Source organism: Zophobas morio, unplaced genomic scaffold (genome assembly GCF_036711695.1).
Source record: "Zophobas morio isolate AGI-343-1 ecotype UQ-CSIRO unplaced genomic scaffold, CSIRO_AGI_Zmor_V1 ptg000012l, whole genome shotgun sequence".
Classification (NCBI taxonomy): domain Eukaryota; kingdom Metazoa; phylum Arthropoda; class Insecta; order Coleoptera; family Tenebrionidae; genus Zophobas; species Zophobas morio.
The window spans coordinates 14,546,507-14,562,036 of record NW_026972117.1 but is presented as its reverse complement, the minus strand read 5'-3'; the positions used below and the strand labels follow the sequence as shown (position 1 = coordinate 14,562,036).

General features: G+C 35.9%; 1 protein-coding gene across 5 annotated transcripts in view; it reads left to right on the top strand.

Annotated features, from left to right (window-relative positions):
* Positions 1-15,530, top strand: part of LOC135127835 (puratrophin-1-like) — a 529,067-nt gene that overhangs the window by 417,907 nt on the left and 95,630 nt on the right. The gene's annotated exons all lie outside the window — the stretch shown is intronic.

Here is a 15,530-nt window from a genome sequence, read left to right as displayed (position 1 = left end):
GATGTTAGAAACCATTATCGAACTAGTTTCGACGTAAAAAAACTTTCTTGCTGAGCGATAATTAGACAAAAACCTTGTCTGAAGCTTCGTCTTCACCCATTTACATATGTCAGTAGCTATTTTGCATCTAATTTCTTCCTGTCTTCAGTTGTATTCGTTTCAGTATTGGCAATTATCATCTTTATCACCCGGAGCTATCATCATCTGCCAATTAATTATTTTAATTACTCCTCAGTGATGTTAACGCGGGCCCTAATTATTTAATAATCAACCATAACGATTATTTAACTATACATATATTAATCATGAATAAATGGAAATCGTTCCGTATAAAGACATGCAAATGTTTCTCAGTGGAAGCAAACACCCCACAGCCACAACGGATAACGTCATAAATATGCATCTAGCTCTAATTGACATCTAATTATAATGGGAAGACAAAGTCGGTGTAAAATGCAATTTATTCTTGTAAAAAGGCATTCGAACCGGTTAATCCATCTGTAAAACTGTGAGCACGAATAACTCAGAATTGAAATATAGCTACAAAGCATTCCGCGCTTGCCCGCTCGGAAAAACATCTATTCAACGGACCTGAATACTTCAACGCCCCTTCTTATGCAATCGCCAAAACGTGCCCCTCAGTAACCCCACACAACACGTGTGGTCGTGAGTTCATCAGCATTCAAGTACATCCCATTTAATCCCATATTAAAACCAGAATCTCATACCTGTCAAAATCGAGATTATTTAGGTCGCCGATGCATCATGCATGTATTCATTATGAATAATCACACAGGAAGCCGTGAGGATGGTATGCGAACGATGATTAATGCTACCCTGAGGAGATAGCAGCCGCCCACGCCGAAACGTCGCCGTGAACACTCGTTATAGCCGAGTGACACCTATTTGTCGATCTGTTAATTACTAGACGCTCTTCGCCGGCTAATGAAAGTCCGGTGGCTTACCGAGCTTTTGTCCCACTTACACGAAAGTGAGTTTTTGCGGGCTCTCGGCGTTCTGGGTCGCCGCTATCGTCACCTTGTTGAAATCCGGACGAAAAATATGGAGGAATTTCGCCAATGCCCGCCGGGGATGTGATAATTGAGTTAATTGTGGGTTTTAGCAAAGGTGGAATGGCGAAGAGGCGGTTTTTTGCCGCTTTGTTAACCATCACTAATGATATGAAGTGATGATATTGGCGAGAAACGTGGCAGCCTGTATTATTCCACCGAGAGGAAATAATTTCCTGGTTTTTGGTTTAGATTTAAGTTCAAAACACTACTTGATTTCGTGGTGAATTTCTTTTTCATATTTGTAGTTAAAGGCAGTGTGCCGCAAGGGAGCTTTCGCAACCCCATTTTTATCCACACTATATTGAAACTTGTGTTTCGCGTTTTGTTGGTTATGTCAGAACTTTTTTCAGCCTTGCGGAAACTCAGAAGATTCTTCAAATTTTTTCAAAAACAATTAGTGTCCTCGAAAGTTTTTCAAATTCCTCCAATATAATATACTTGAAGATTCTTCCATAAACCGAATACCAATGGACACAGATGATTCTTTCACTTTTTAAAAGAAAAAGACAAGGGCCTTGAAGATTCTAACATATTCTTTAAAAAAGACGCTAGGAACCCCCAAGATACTTTCAAACTTTTTCAAAAATAAAACACAAGGGGTTCCCGAGATTTTTTCAGATTCGTTCAAAAACAAAATACGAGGGCTGCCAGGTTTTTTTTTCATTTTTTTTTTTTTTCAAAATAAAACAAACACAAGAGACCTCGAACATTCTTTTATATTCTTTAAAAGGAACACCTAGGAACTTCCAAGATATTTTCAGGTTCTTTAAAAAACAAATTACTAGGTCTGCCCGAGAATTTTCTTTTTTTACCAAATAGACAGACAGGGTTTTCTAAGATTCTTTCTTATTTTTAAAACGTACATTAGGAACCCAGAGGACATTTCACATACTCTTAAAAACAAATCACCAGAAGTCCCCATGATTTTTTCAACTTTCTTCAAAAATAAAAACCAAGAGCCGTGAAAATTTTCCCATGTTCTTAAAACAAAATACAAAAAACACCTAAGACTCCTTCAAACTTTTTTAAAAACAAACCTCGAGTGTTTCGGAAATTTTTTCCAATTTTTTTTTTCAGGAATAAAAAACATAAGATACCTCAAAAATTCTTTTATATTAAAAAAAAAAACTCAAGTAACCTCAAAAATCAGATTTTTCAAAAATAATGCACAAGAGGCCTCTAAGATCCTTCTATATTTTTTAAAAGATGTACAGACTACAGCTCCCTAAGATTCTTTCAAACTTTATCAAAAACAGAACACCAACTATCCATGAGATATTTTCAGATTCCTTCAAAAACAAAATAGAGGGATGATCAAGTTTTTTTTTTAATTTATTTATTTATTTTTTTTGTTTTCAGCATAAAACACAAGGGGCCTTTAAAACATTCTTCTATATTCGTTAAAAGATAGAGACCAAGAACCCCTAAAATTCTATCAAACTTTTTCAAAAACGAAATACCCTGTAGTCTCCCAGATTTTTGGGATTCTTTCAAAAATAAATTAAACGGCGTGTCCGGCATTTTTTTTTACAAAATAAAGCAGTATTATATTCTTTCAAACTTTTTCAAAAACAAAATACCAGCGGTCCTCAAGATTTCTTCAAATTTTTTCAAAAGCAAAGCTCCACGACTCCTCGAGAGTTTTTCAGATTCAAAAACAAAATACGAAGGGTGCCTAAGATATCTTTAATTTTTTTTTTTTTAATATGTGGAACACGAAGGGTTTCGAAGATTCTCTTATATTACTGTTTAAAAGAAAGACACTTTTAAGCGTTTTCGGAAACAAACCACCAAGTGGTCTTCGAGATTTTTTCAGATCCTTTAAAAGAATACGAAGTGTGCTCAAGGTTTTTTTCTTCTTTTTTCAAAATGAACACAAGATTCTTTCATATGTTTAAAAAATGTACTAGGAACCAAGAAGATTCTCAAAACCTTTCAAAAAAAAAAAAAAACACCAGAAGTACTCTTCTTACTTCAAAAATTAAACGTAAGAGCCCTCAATGTTTTCTCATATTCTTAAAAAAAAATACAAGGAACCCCAAAGATAACTTCTTCAAAAACAAAACCCCAGGGTGTCGGAGATTTTCTCATTTTTTTTTTTTATTCAAAATACAAGGTGTGCCCAAGATTTTCTAATTTTTCTGTTTTCAGAATAAAATACAAGGGGCATTCTTTGGTATTTAAAAAAAGACACCAAGAATCCCAAAAATTCTATAAAATCCTTTCAACCATAAAACAGAAGGGATCTCTAAGATTCTTTTTATTCTTTTAAAGATAGAGACTGTCGATTCCTAAATTTTTCAAAAAAGAAAACTTCAGGTGTCCTCGAGATTTCTTCAGATTCTTTCAAAAACAAAATAGCAGGCGTGCCCAAGATTCTGTTCAATTTCTTTCCAAAGATTCTTTCAAACTCTTAAATAAATAAAACACAAGGGACCTCGAAGATTCTTCTATATTCTTGAAAAGATAGATACTAAGAATCCTAAGATTCTTTCAAACTTTCAAAAACGAAACACCCGAGATTCTCGAGATTTTTTCAGATTTTTTCATTCACAAAACACCAAGAGTTTCCTAGATATTTTCAGCTTCTTTTAAAAGCAAAATGCGAGGGATGCCTGAGAGTTTCATTTCTTCGTTTGCAGCGTAAAACACAAAGGACCTCGAACATTCTTTCCAATTAAAAAAAAAAAAGACACGGGGAACCCCTAAATTTCTTTCAAATTTTTTTCAAAAACAAAACATCACATGGTCCTTAACTCTTCGATTTCTGGATCTTTTGATGTTTCGATCTCTCGATGTTTGAGTTTTTCAATTTTTCGATATTTCGATTTTTTAATTTTTCAATTTTTCCATATTTCCGTTTTTCAATTTTTCGAACGCCCAATTTTTCGTTTTGGAATTTTCGAACTCTCGATTTTTCAGTTTTTCGATTCTTCAATTTTTTGATTTTATAAATTTTCGATTTTTCAAATCCTCGATTGTTCGATTTCTTGGTTTTTAGATTTTTCGACTCTTGACTTTCGATTTTTGAATTTTAAATTTTTCAATTTTTCGATTTTTTGATGTTTAAATTTTTCAGTTCTTCGATGTTTCTTTTTTTTTAATTTTTCGAATTGTTAAATTTTTGATATTTTCAATTTTTTTTATTTTTCAATTTTTCGACTTTATGATTTTTTGATTCGATTTCTTGACATCTCAGTTTTTCGATTTAAAAATGTTTTCAAACTTTTCGATTTTGTTTTCTCGATTTTTCAAGTTTTCGATTTCTTAATTTTTCAACATTTTAATTTTGGGAATTTTTCGATTTTTCGATTTATATTTGTTTAATTTTAAATATTTCGATTTTTCAGTTTTACCTCTGCGATTTCACGATCTCTTGATGTTTCCATTTCTAGATGTCTGAGTCTTTCAATTTTTCCTTGTTTCGATTTTTCGATTTCTCGATTTTCCGATTTTTTGACTCTTTGGTCCTTCGATGTTTCGATTTTCCGATTTTTCAGTTTTCCAATTTTTTGATGTTTCCGTTTTTCAACTTTTCGAACGCCCAATTTTTCGTTTGGAATTTTCAGTCTTTGGATTTTTCTCGATTCTTTAATTTTTCGATTTTTTAAAATCCTCGATTGTTCGGTTTTTCGATTTTTCGACTCTGGACTGTCGATTTTTAAATTCTATATTTTTCAATTTTTCATTTTTTTGATGCTCCGTTTTCTCGATTTTTCGATTCTTCAATTTTTTCGATACTTTCATTTTTCAATTTTTTAAATTTTAGATTTTTCGATTTCCCGATTTTTCGAATTTTCAGTATTTCTTTTTTTTAATTTTGTTAATTTTTTAACTTTTGATATATCAATTTTTTGACTTCACGAGTTTTTTATTCGATTTCTTGACATCTCGGTTTTCGATTTTTAAAATTTTTCAACATTTTAATGATTTTTCGATTTGTATTTGTTTAATTTTAAACATTTCGATTTCTCGAAAGATATTATGCATTGACAAGCCGCAAATGTAGAACCATAATATTGTGCAGATTTTAGATAGTATAAACAAAGAAATACTCGATTAGTGATTCACCACGTTTACAATAACCTTAAACCATTTACAAGATTTCGGACAGTTCGTTTTATAATTTTTAAATTAAAATACGAAATTTTGTGTTATAATTTTATTTTGTTTTCCAAAAGTATGAACTTCTAAAGTAAAGATGTTTGTGGAGATGATCAAACAAATTCTGAGAGAGACGTAATTTTTCGTACTGTTGGGAGAAAACATGAAATTAACCATTCGTCACATGGACATATTACAATACATAATTATTTATTATTGCTGGTACATCGTGAAAGTACTTTGAAGGTTTATTTAGCCAATCATGTAGACACCTTGATAATTTTGTGGAATTCATAAACTAACACGCGGTCAAATGTATCAGGCGTCCCGCAAGGTACTTTTCACGGCCCTGTTTTACTCCTGCAGACATTTGAAAACGATGCTACTACTTTAGTGCGGTAATTATAACATCATTGGCAAAAAGGGTATATAGTGTTTATTATCCTGCCATATTAAGAGGATGTAAGCGTCACGTGCCTTCGAACACGTGACAAGGTTCCTGATGTTTCGATAGGCCAGCAGTCAGTTCTAGACTGAAGTTCTACAGTTCAGATGTCCTTTTGGCCGGGCGGCCCGCAAGGCACCTGCGGGCTCCCCGGTTCCGGCACGAGTGCGCCGCCTCCGCGCCCCGACTCTCCACTAAATCAGCATTTTCTGTCGATAAATAATCGCTCATGTCAATATGAGGCAATTTGCGTCCGAAAGCACGACCCGAACTCGCCTAATTGCGATTTATTGGCCGCGCGTCAGGAGAATGCGTGTTCCAAATACATGGCAGACCGATAAAAATGGACAAATTGTATAATGGTAATGAATATGCAACGCGAAGAAGACGCCAACGCATGGGCCCAGAATACCATGTAGTAACGTATGCATATGCATGCACGCTGCCTGCCCACCCGTCTAACTGTTTATTACAGATACAATGCAGCACGACGAGTGGGCTCTTGTATGAATTACTTTCGCTACTGCGGTCGATGTTATGAATGAAAAATGTGTCAGCGACCAACGCTGGTACTTGCTGGCGAGGCGAGATACCAACAGGTTGTAACAGGAGTTGTATGATTAGGAAACGCAAACACTCGACGCGGTGGAGATGTCTCAGTTTTTGTGGACGTGGAGGAGACTGGGTGTGACTTATGCTGACCTAGATGGCTTCATTTGGTAGTCAAAGTGAGCAGATTCTGGAGGAAATCATCTAAATGGAAATTCATTTTAATTAATGTGGCATGAATTGAAATTATGTAACGTTGTGTTGTTGATCCCAGTGGTGAGTAGACAAGGTAGCGACAACGATCGTTATTTATGGGTACGACATGCCGGCGACCCAGATTTTTTCGCTTGGTCAGGGTGTCTAACTGTTCATGCTTTTTGGGTGATTTCGTCAGACCGCGAAGACTCTCAAAGCTCCAACACATTTTGTTTTCTGGGTGTTGGTTGCTGAGCGATTGTGAGAACATATTGGCAGTCTCAGTTCGTTAATTTTTGTGCTGTTCTGTTGGTTTTCAAAATTGTTTTAAAAGACTTCTTCTTCTGCCTAAAATTTTTAAGGATACACCGGTCTACCGATTAACTGGTAGGGTTAAAAACCTTCAAGGTAATCGACTGATGTCAAAAAACGAGCATTTCGACTATCTTCCTTTAATGGACCATCATCTTTCTGAAAGTTGGTCTCTTTACTAATTCAAATCTCCATAATAAGAATCCGGGCTCGGGCAATGTCTCCGTAGTCACCTGATTTTTTTTTAACTTTTGAATGATCTTCTTTTTCGAAAAATAACAACGTGGCATATTTCCGTCTTTCGATAATAAACGGATCGAGTATCCGACCTGAAGATTAACAGAATGACAAAAAAAAAAGCCTCAAGCTCAGGTTTTAAAAAAATTTTGAGTTATCGAATCTTTCGGAAAATGATACCATCGCGTATATTCGTCTTTCAGTACTAAACGGATCGAGTATTCAGCCTGAAAACTAACCAATATGATTTGAAGCCTTCAAGGAATCCACCAGTGTAAACCCCAGGAGGAACTTTAAAATCGTTTTGGAATTATGCCCCATTAATTGCATGAAAATGGAAAATTTAAGCATTTTGAGATTATTAAACTATAGTCCTTTCATGGACGTTCCTCTCTCTCAAAATTGGTGTCTACACTAATTCGAGCCTCCATAATAAGAATTCGGGCTCGACCAATGTTTCCGTAGTCACTTGAATTTTTTCTTAATTTTTGAGTGGTTTCCTTTTTGGAAAAATGACAACGTCCCATATATTCGTCTTTCGGTACTCAACGGATCGAGTATTTGACCTGAAGATTAACAGGTAGACTTAGAAAGAGTCAATAAATCGAGTAGTATAAACCACAAGGCGGGCGCTAACACCGTTTTGGCATTATGTCCCGTTAATGGATCACGCCAAACTATCTTTCCGTAATGGTCTCTCATCTTTTTAAAAATTGGTTTCTTCACTAATTTGAATCCCCGTAATAAGAATCCGGGTTCGGACAACGTATCCGTAGACACCTGATTCTTTTTTTCTTAACTTTCGAGTAGTTTTCTTTTTCGAAAACTAACAAGGTCCCATATATCCATTTTTCGATGCTATAAACGGATCGAGTATCCGACCTGAAGATTAACAGATTCATATAGTCAAAAAGCCTCAAGCAATCAACTATCCACACCCCATGAGGAACTCTAAAATGATTTTAGAATTATGTTCCATTATAATTGAACGGAAATGAAAAAATTACGACCATGTTAAAATATTTTGCTTTAATGGGTCCTTATCTTTCAGACAATTGATTTCCTTGTTAAATAGAAGGTTTTTAATGAAGTTCCGAGTTTGTAAAATGTTTATGCAGGCGTCTGAATTTTTAAAATTTTTTGAGTTATCGAATCTTTGGGAAAATTAGACTATCGCATATATTCGTCTTTCAGTACTAAACGGATCGAGTATCCAGTCTGAAAACTAACCAGTATCACTAGAAACCTTCAAGGAATCGACCAGTGTAAATCCCAGAAGGAACTTTAAAATCAGCTTGGAATTATGTCCCGTTAATTGCATGAAAACTATGGTCCTTTCATGGGCTTTGATCTTTCTCAAAATTGATCTCCTCACTAATTCAAACATCCTTAATAAAAGTCCCCAATCGAAAACTGTTTCCATAGGCTTCTTAATTTTTTCTTAATTTTTGAGTAGTCGCGTTTGAAAATGACACCGTCCCATATATCCGACCTTAGATACTAAATGGACTCATTTAAATCTTAGGTTGTACCGTTTTTCAAAACAGAATTCAATTCCTATTTTACAGAAAATAAAATAAGTCAGTGAAATTGTTCGGTCTTCTCTTAGCAAATACTAGCCCCGCCCACCCCTCCTCCATTTTCATAGAGGGTATATCATTGGCCAAAGTCAGTTTTTTCTTAGCAAGTACTGGCCCCGCCCGCCCACCCTCTATTTTTTTTAAGGGTATATTAATTGCCAAAATCAGTCTATTTTAGGAAAAATACTAGCCCCGCCCACCCGCCCTTTATTTTCTTATAGGGTATGTCATTTGCCAAAGTCAGTCTTATCTTAGCAAGTATGCACTTTATAGTACCGGAAATATAAAAGTGACCTCCGGAAGAAACATGTGCTTAGGAGTATAAAAAATTCAGATTTTTGAACAAAAAAGACAGAAAAAAGTAAAATATTTAAGTCGAAAAAAAAATGCAAAAAAGGCATTCATAATCAAAAATACGCAAATGGGCAAAACACGGATTTTTTTTCGGATTTGCTCCGAATTGTCTTGGATTTTTTGTTTTCTATGGTTTTCTTCTGTATTTGTTCTAGAATTCTTTTCGATTCTCTCGATTTTTTCGTATTCTGTAGAAATTTTTCGGATTCTTGCATATTCTCTCGAATTTTCTCCGATTTTCTTGGATTTTTCGTATTCCCTTGTACCTGTTCATCCGTATTCTCTCATATTCTCTCGAATTTTTCCAGGTCCGCTCGAATCTTCCCAAATTCTCTCCGATTTTCTTAGATTTCTTCGTTTATTCTCGGATTCTTTCGGATCCTCTCAGATTTTTACGTTTTCGTTTGGGGATTCTGTTGGATTCTCTCGAATTCTCGTGGATTTTTTCGTATTATTTTGTATTCTTCCGCATTCTCTCCGATTTTCCCAAATTCCCTTCGTATTCTCGCGTATTTTTTCGCATTCTTTTGGAGTCTCTCGGATTCCTTTGAATTCGTCCTGATTCTTTCGAATTCTTTCTGATTCTCTTGGATTTCTTCATATTCTAGTATTCTTCCGAATTCTTTCGGATTCCCTGCAGTTCTCTCGGACTATTCTAATTCTCTCATTTTTTTCTCCGTTTTCTCGTTTTTATTGTTAAGTATTTCCACGGATTCTCCTGGATTCTGTCGGATTTTCCAGAATTCTCTTTGATTTCTTCGTATTATTGCGTCTTCTTTCGAATTTTTTCGGATGTTATCGGATTCTCCTGGAATATCTAGGATTTTTTCGGATTCTTCTGGAGTCTGTCGGATTCTCTCGAATTATCTCAGATTCTCTTGGATTTTTTCGTATTTTCCCGTATTCTTCTGTATTCATTCAGATTCTCTCGGATTGTTTTGGATTCTGTCGGATAAAAAAAATCATTAGAATTATATTTTGCATTTTTACTTAATATACGTAGTCGTTTTTTCAGAACAAGAAACTTAGAACATGTTTAAAATGGTAAATTTTTGCAAGGAAATATGGATTTTGCTAGTAGCTGCGAAAATAAGACTGATTTTGGCAAATAACATACCCTGTAAGAAAGTAAAAGGCGGGTGGGTGGAGCTGGTACTTGTAAAGATGAGATTGATTATGGCAAATGATATACCCTTTAAGAAAATAGAGGGTGGGTGGGCGGGGAAAGTTGTAGGAGAGCAACCCATTTACCCAAACTCAACTGTTACCTTGATTCTTCAGTTGGAGTGGAATACTGCGGGGTGTATTAACATCAATTTATCAATTTCTACAAGGTCTATTATAAGCGAGCAATAGCTTTACAACTGCCATCTCAGAGCCGATAACATCAGTAATCGAAACGGAATAGGGGTGGGTGGGTGGGGCCGTTTCTGACTTTGGTATAAATCTCAGGTTGTACCGTTTTTCAAAACAGAATTCAATTTCTATTTTACAGGAAATAAAATAAGTCAGTGAAATGGAGAAAGGAGATGGGGGGGGGGTTAGTTTTTTCTACAGAGTCTTATAAGCAAACAGTAGCCCTGCTCACCCACCTCTTCTTCATTCTAGTGACCACTCTTGATATTGTTCGGTCTTCTCTTAGCAAATACTAGCCCCGCCCACCCGCCCTTTATTTTCTTATAAGCTATGTCATTTGCCTACGTCGGTCTTATCTTAGCAAGTACTTTATAGTACCGGAAATATTAAAGTGACATGTGCTTAGGAATATAAAAAATTCAGATTTTAGAACAAAATAGACAGAAAAAAAGTAAAATATTTAGGTCGAAAAAATGCAAAAAAGGCACTCATAATCAAAAATACGCAAATGGGCAAAACACGGATTCTTTCGGGTTTTCTCCAATTGTCTTGGATTTTTCGTATTCCCTTTTACCTAATCATCCGTATTCTCTCATATTCTTTCGAATTTTTGAAGTTCGCTCGAATCCTCACAAATATCTCCGATTTTCTTAGACTTCTTCGTTTATTCTCGTATTTTTGCGTTTTCGTTTGGGGATTCTGTTGGAATCGCTCGAATTCGCTTGAATGTTTTCGTATTATTTTGTATTCTTCCGCATTCTCTCCGATTTTCCCAAATTCCCTCCGATTCGTTTGAATTTGTTCGTATCCTCCCTTTTTTTTCGCAAAAAATCGGAGGCTCTCGGATTCCTTTGAAATTCGTCCTGATTGTTTCGAATTCTTTCTGATTCTCTTGGACTTTTCTAATTTTCTCGTTTTTTTCTTTGTTGTCTCGTTTTTATGTTTAAGTATTTCCTCGGATTTTCCATAATTCTCTCCGATTTTCTTTAATTTCTTCGTATTCTCTCATTTTTTTTTTCAGATTCACTCGGATTCTTTCAAACTCTCGGATTATTGCGTCTTTTGAATTTTTTGGATGTTATCGAATTCTCTAGGGATATCTCGGTTTTTTTCGGATTCCTCTGGATTCTGTCGGATTCTCTCGAATTATCTCAGATTCTCTTGGATTTTTTCGTATTTTCCAGTATTCTTCTGTATTCATTCAGATTCTCTCGGATTTTTTTGGATTCTGTCGGATTCTCTAGGAGTTTCAGTTTAGTTGCCACGGTAATCTGTCATATTAACTTTGACAGTTCCCGTTTTCTCTGGAGCCAATTGTACATTACTGAAAGGATTTAATCTTTATTCTAAAGGTGTTTTTGTGTTTTATTTTCTGGAACTAAATTTAATTTGAAAACTAGACACTATAGTCGCGTCCAAGTGGCTTCAGAGTGAAACCTTGTAGAACGAGTATGCCGCCTGAAAACTAACCAGTGGGATTATAAAACTTCAAGAAATCGAGTAGTGTGAACGGCAGGGTCGATTCTAGAATCATGTTAACGTTATGTCCTGTCAATGGAATGAATATGGAAAATTTAAATATCTTGACGATGTTAAAATATCTTTCTTTATTGGGTCTTCATCTTTTTGAAAATTGCCTGGACAATGCCTCCGTAGCCGTTTGAATTTTGTCTCAATTTTTGAGTGGCCTTTTTTTTCCGAAAATGATACCGTCCCATATATCCGACCTTTGATACTAAATGGAACGAGTATCCGGCCTGAAAATTAGCTGGTAGGGTTATAAAACTTCAAGGAATCGAGTAGTTCCAACGGAACTTAAACTGTTTTGACGTTCTGTCCCCCCAATGGAATTAAAATGGAAAATTTAAGCGTCTTGACGATGTTAAACTATCTTTCTTTAATGGGTCTTTCAAAATTAACGGATCGAGTATCGATCGATAATAATTTAGTGGCGGAGCTGTGATATACCTATTTATTAGTGTTAAACAATCTTGAACAGTTGAATTAGGGTGTTTCCAACGTTATGGAAAAGAAAACAAATTTCTAGAGAATTATTTTGACATCTTAAAAAATAAAGTTAAATTTTTATCAATTTAAGTACCTACTTAATCTTCATTTTTGATAAATTCGCAAAACCCATAGAAATTGTTTCTATTTGCGACTTTTTTTGGTGAAAATGAGACCGACACTTTTTTGCTACGTTTATCATGAAAAATGAAAATATCTGGATGTGGTTAATTGCGACGTTCCCCAAAGTTGACACCTCGCGTATTAAAAGCATCCGCTTCGACTTAGACGCCACAACAAAATAAAGCAGCAAAACAGCTAAATAAAGAAGATGAAGGCATCATCCATCACCAGTCGACGACTTGACACAAGTTAAATAATTCATGGTTCCGACAAAGTTCCAATTTTAGAAAACCTTCGTCGAAGACTTCATCGTCACGTGATCGACCGCGAGGAGAATCAGCACTAAACTAAACAACGAACCCCAACAACAACGATCGGAAGAGCAGATCCTTATAATTCGATAACAGCTCATAATCGTCTTCCGCTGCAAGTACGGAGCACCTCGTCACGATAACTATAATTTAACTTTCAATTACAGCGGTACCATCGCGGAACCGTCCTTAGCCCGTTCTTCTCATCCGTCATCGCGGCCCAACCGAATGGCGCGGATTTCCAAAGAAACGCGAATAATGCACGTACGGTACCTGCATGAAAGTTCGTTATTAGTGAAATTAAAGCCGCCATCGTGCAATAAATCGCATTAAAACGAGACGAACGGCACCGTTTCCGCGTCGATCCCGCTATCGCGCAGATTCTGCCTCTTTTCCTATTATTTACTATCGCAAAAGACGGGGTACAAATATGTAATCTTCCATAAAAGCGCGTGTATTACCAAATATGGGCGTTCGGTTATAAAGCTGGCAAAAATCGCGGGAACGCGATTATTTGTTTAGCCGAGGGGCGAACGTGGGTCCGTTTCATTTGCGCTTTGCATCTTGTCCGCGAGCACCTTTTACTCGGCGACGAAAAAGTGCGGAAAACGAGTGCGGAAAAGTGCGCACCGTGGGAAGACGGCCGAAACGTTGGCCGCAACGGGGCCGATTTCCCAACAGGGACGCCCACAAGGGAACGGAACTCTGCTCCGAATTGTTTGTTGCAATAGGTCTTTCACACTTTGGGGACCTTGGGCACGGCGGACTGCTCCAGATTCTCGCGGCGCGGACCGCATGGGTCGATGGTACCTCGGTACCGACAAGTTACAGCTAACGATGCAACTAAAACTGTAGATTACATAATGTGTTAACTAAACATTTCCGAGAGGATTTGCAAAATAAAAGAAAAACTTCATTAAGACATAAATATAATTCCATCTTTCGAAACGTAAATAACATTTCAAACGAACATAATGTCCTGACACTTAACTAACTTAACAAGTTTGTTGCATCTGCAGGAGCATAAACATGACTGTTCTTCCACCTTGCGAAATATAAACGACAACATTAACACTTTTAAATACTAAATAATTAAAATAAATTACAAAGTGAGAGAATATTAATGCTTCTATTTCTTTTTTTACATGCTGTAGAAACACCCTGTATGTGAAATATTGTGCGTCTACAAGATAAAAAAAACTGTGTATCATTATCAAAGTCTTTGGGTTCAAGTCTACTTTTTCTAGATTTTGGATTAGGACATAACATAAATCAAACCTTATGGAACCCTCACAAAACTTCTGAAAGCAATTTTCCAAACCAAATATATCTTCCCCATTATAATAAAACCGCACTCCTTTAAGTTGTCCCAGGACGCGAGAATAAATTAAGTTTCAAAGTCTTTGATGTAAAACTGAATCACCATTATTACGTTACCTTCTACTAATGCGTTTTTCTTCTGCAATACGTCAACCTACTTCAAGCTTAGCAATGAAATCTTCTAAATTCCAGTCTACAAACTTGAGCAATTCGATAAACGTTTTACTATGTCGATGTCGCCAGGAATGGGAACACATTGTTATTAAATAATTAAAATTTTTACGCTCTTTATGAGGTAAACCAATTTGGAGAACAGTGTCAGGGTAATAAACTTACATTCAAGTTCACTTTATCAAAGTCGGAAGTGAACTTTAACTTCTATAGTGGAATTTAATGAAAGGTTGTGCTCTTTTACTTATTTAACGAAGAAAACGTCTGTAGATGTAAAAGGTAAAGGGCAATTGTGAAAAATATATGGAATTCTATTCTCAGTGACGTATCGAACACTTGTAATTAAATAATCAAATAAGATCCGTTGTGGGAGAAAAACTGGACTGTGAAAGGTGCCTTGTGGGACGCCTGGCTCTGGACAAGAAATTCTAGATGCTCTCATTTGGAGTCAAATCTGGCGACCTTGCAGGTCAATCATTACGACGTATACAATAATTTACGAATTTTATTTTTACCATGGTACATGATCCAATAATCCAGTGACCTAATATGCCGGCTCATAGGTTGATGGGTACGTTCTTTAAAACCAAATGTTGATTTTCGGTACTATAAAACCGACAATTTGTCAGTTTTCTTCACCACTTAAAAAAATTAACATTCGTTTGTAAATAAAGTACCAAGAATAAAATTTCTGTCATTATTTGCACACTCCATTATGATTTCACAAAATCCATGTTCTTTTATTTACCCTCATCAAATATTTCCTCATGTTTATCTTTTTTTTTTTTTTTTGTTCAAAATACAGTTGTATGATGAATTCCACAAAAAGAGTCCCATCTTCAATTTGTGGTCGAATTGTCATTAAGTTTTTGCTACGGTGATCGGTAATGTAAAATCGGCGTGTGTAAAATTCAACAATTTATTTCTTAGTAACTGAAATTTACACGACTAATTATACAACAAAATAATTCCGGTGCAACTTGACTGGATTCTCTCAACATTTACTGGACGCGACTCATTGACTGAATAATAACCGTTCCCGACGGTGGCTTCTATTTAAACCCGTCATTCCTCTGGATGGTACTCGATCGCCGCTTCCAGGTTTTTTTGGACCCCGGAATCGAGACTTCCAGTAACCCGCTCCAGGCTTGTCTTTATGCGAATGCCGCACGTACTAGAAAACCCTCGATAAACCCATAGGCGTCGTACCGGGGCGGCGTATGGGTTTATTTCGTAACAGTATGAATCTGTTTTTCTAGATGGAAAACCGAAAGGTGGTTTAAATTTATCGTAAAAATTTCCCGCCATCGTAGTTTTGGAAGCCTAAATTCTTTACAACTTTTTCCTTTACGATTTTCAAGAATTTGATTTACTTTTAAGCAGTTGTAGTCAG